Source organism: Microtus ochrogaster, unplaced genomic scaffold, assembly GCF_000317375.1.
Source record: "Microtus ochrogaster isolate Prairie Vole_2 unplaced genomic scaffold, MicOch1.0 UNK127, whole genome shotgun sequence".
NCBI lineage: Eukaryota > Metazoa > Chordata > Mammalia > Rodentia > Cricetidae > Microtus > Microtus ochrogaster.
The window spans coordinates 331,334-335,165 of record NW_004949225.1 but is presented as its reverse complement, the minus strand read 5'-3'; the positions used below and the strand labels follow the sequence as shown (position 1 = coordinate 335,165).

The 3,832-nt window shown below is 39.5% G+C and overlaps 1 pseudogene; it reads right to left on the bottom strand.

The window, feature by feature from the left end:
- Nucleotides 1-696: 696 nt before the first annotated feature.
- LOC113455805 lies at nt 697-795 on the bottom strand (annotated as a pseudogene).
- Nucleotides 796-3,832: the final 3,037 nt, after the last annotated feature.

Genomic DNA, 3,832 nt, shown 5'->3' with positions numbered 1-3,832 from the left:
TTCCCTGAGCTCTGAGGGGAAGGGTTTGATGGAGACATCACTTTAGGACTAAGTGTTTCAAGGTATCGTTTTCTGCACACTGTGGGTCTCTATATTTGTTCCCATCTACTGCAGGAAGAAGCATCTCTGATGATGGCTGAGCAAGGCGCTGACCTATGAGTTCAGAAGTCATTTCATCCCTACTCATTTTTAGACCAGCATTATTTGATTTTGTCTTAGGTCCCTGGGCTGCCTAGTCTCAGATTCTTGGTCACCCAAGCAGTGTTGGGTATGATTTTCATCTTGTGGAATGAGCCTTAGTTCAAATTGGTTATTGATTGGGTATTTTTATAAGCTTTGTGCTACCATTGCCCTAGTCTATGTTTTATTTATTTATTTATTTATTTTTATTTTTTTTGGATTTTTCAAGACAGGGTTTCTCCATAGCTTTTCTGGTTCCTGTCCTGGAACTAGCTCTTGTAGACCAGGCTGGCCTCGAACTCACAGAGATCCGCCTGCCTCTGCCTCCCAAGTGCTGGGATTAAAGGCGTGCGCCACCACCGCCTGGCCCTAGTCTATGTTTTAGGCAGTGCACCATTGTAGATTGAGTTTGTGACTGGCTTGGATTGAGACGATTGTAATTCTAGTTTCTAATATTTATCTGGTTTTCATTGGGTGCTTGTGTTTTAGCCCTTGGTTTGTGTTTCTTCTCTGGTTAAAAATATGGAATTTCTCAGGAATTTGTCACCACTGTGTGGTGGCCATGCTTATCTTCTCTGTATAGCTCCAATTATAGTTTATGTGCTGCCAAAACAAGCGTTTGCCCTCAGTCTTTTGTTTTGTTTTTTGTTTTTTAAGACAGGGTTTCTCTGTGTAGCCCTGGCTGTCCTGGAAGTCACTCTATAGAAGAACAGGCTGGCCTTGAACTCACAGAGATCCGCCTGCCTCTGCCTCCCTCAATCTTAATGGCAAGTCCATCTATCCTTGTTGTTGCATTCGTATGTCAGTATAAGAACCAAGTTTTCTCAGGACTCCTGTGGGTGTGAAGACCAGCAGCTCTCCACCAGTCTGCCAGGCCTTTTGTGTCAAACGAAGGCGTGCAGTGTAGGCAAGGAGTTTCCGAGACATTGTGGGAAAACTCCGAGTGAACAAGGCAGGAGTCTTGTCATCTCTGTTCCCACATAGCATGGGTTGTTCTTAGAATGTGCTTTCACGTATCAGATAGGCGTTAAATCTATCAGATTATTCACTACTACTGGCCATTTTTATTTGTTTTGTGACTCTATGGGAAAACATGGTTTTGCCTATGTAGCTTGTCCTTGGGACTGTACACTTTACTCAGGCGACTCTTCTTAACCCTCAGAGTATAAATTGTCTGATGCTCTGAATAAAGTTGGCTACTACATGAGACTTGAGTCTGCCTCATTTTCAGGCTCTGCTCTCCCAGGTTCATGCTGCCAACTAAAGCAGTAAACAATCCAGATTCATGACCTCTCCAGCATGACACAGCTATTGTTGGACTATCTGGATTGTACCCCATAAGCCAATATAATAGCTCCCCTTTTAATGTGTATTTATTCCACTGTTTTTTTTTTTTTTGGGGCTTTTAATATATTTACTTTTCAGAATTCTTCCAGCCTTCCCTCACTTCCCAATGCTAAAGCCAATCCCCCATGTTTAAGTATTTGTTACAGCAGTTCACTTCTGGGTCCCAAAATTCTCCCATATAACCCATACTTTCCTGTAGCTGCCATAACAAATCACACACAGCCCAGTGATCCTCAAGTATATCTCCCAGCCCTGAGAATATAAGCACATGTTACTACAGCCTTAAAAAAACCACATTATTTACCAATCTATTACCCACCCCCGTGTTTGTATGTGTTTGTGTAGGCATACATTTGGAAGTCAGAAGACAACTTCTGGGCCTTGGGGATTGAACTCAGTGGCCAAGCTTATTGACAAGCACCTTTACCCACTAAGCCCATCTCTCTGACCAGCTTTTTACAGAGTGTTGGGGTTTGAACTCAGGTCCTCATGCTTATAAATATTTTACTCACTGAATTGTCTGCTATCTCCTTCATCACATATATCTTCTCAGAGTAATCATATATGAAAAATAAAAATAACATTCTTATAAATATCAATACTAATGGTTATTTTTTTCTTTCCTCTTCAGGCCTCTATTGCACTAATTTCATTCTAGATCATATACGTAGTCCTGAATGAATAATAATTAGATCGCCTGAAGGTAAAAGTGTGGTTGAACATGGATCTCAGTGATTGAAATGCTAGCCTAGTATGTTCAAGGTCCTGTCAACCAAAAGTATTGGTAATGCAGAAATATCATTTCTAGAATGACTATAAGTGATCAGAAGTTTTGATATCAAATTTAGTTTTGTTTATCTTTTGCTTGTTTAATTTTGTATATCTTTTGCTTGGAGACTGTGGTCTGTTTTCTACAGTTTCATCACAGGGCCCAGCTGTAGTTTCTGGCTACTTCTCCATAGATGTGGACAATGTGGTACTTGTTTTAAATGGAAGAGAAAAAACAAAGATCTTCCACGCCACCCAGTGGTTACTTTACACACAGACCTTAATGCAAACCCAAAAACTGCAGCATCTGGCTGTGTTTTGCTGGGAAATAAGCAGTGTGATAATGACTGGATAATGCAGTTCCTCAAAAGAAACGGAGGCTTTGTGGACCTGCTTTTCATAACATACGACAGCCCCTGGATTAACGGTGCAGATGTTCTCCAGTGGCCTTTAGGTGTAGCAATGTAAGTACAAGATAAGACTGTGTATCCCTAGTCTCCAGGGTCTAATATTCTGAATCAGGAACATGATGTTTTAAATGATGATAAGCTTACAGGTGATGAGGCCAGGGGCAATTTTCCTAGGGTCAATAAGAGTATGACCTCATGCCTCAGTGACAATAGTGATCTTTTTTCCATGTCAATTTTTGGGTTTTCTTGGGTGTTTTATGAAAAGAGTTGATCTAGTTAAATGTCATTAATAGGCTTGCCTTTACCTTTTAGAATGGGATCATATGGACTTTTTGAAAAAGTAAAGAGATTTTAAAATGAAGAGCCTTTCAAGTAAGTTATTACTTTATTTTTAATATGTTGAAATAGAATTACATCACTTTCCCCCTCCCTTTTTTCCCTCCAACACTTCCCAACTACCCTCTTTTGAATTCCTTCTATGCCAGTTCTCAAATTGATAGCTTCTTTCTTAATTATTGTTACATACAATCTATGTGTGTATGTGTATGCACAAGCATATATAAATACAACAAAATTGTGACTTTTTAGAGTGTTTTACTCTTTCCCAAGAACTGAAGAGTGTCTTTTGTTGTTGATTTTTAAGAAAGATGTAGTATATATTATCAAAGTTATTAAGATTTTCCTGAAGAAACAAAATTTAAACAAAAATGAGCAAAAAGTCTGTATAGTTTATAGGAATAACAAATACTTTTTTCTTTTTAAATTTTTTTTTAAAATTGAAATAGAACTACAGCATCACTCCCTTTCCTTTCTTCCCCCCATGTAGAGTAAAAGAGCCAGCCAAAGAAACACACCCTGATCCTGAAACCAGATCAAAAGATCATTGGCCCTGAAACCAGATCAAAAGATTAAAAAGAGCCAGTGAAAGAAACACACCTTGTCCCTGAAACACACCCTGTCCTGACCAACTCAGCACAAAAACCAGCCAATCTCAAAGCTTATCCAAACTCATGGTTTGTAATCCGACCAGTTCCCACCCTGAAAATCTACACCGTGGAAAACCTCTCCCCCTAAGAATCCCTGTTTGTACCTGTTACAGTTTAAAACTGCCTTTTCCCACCCTGGCA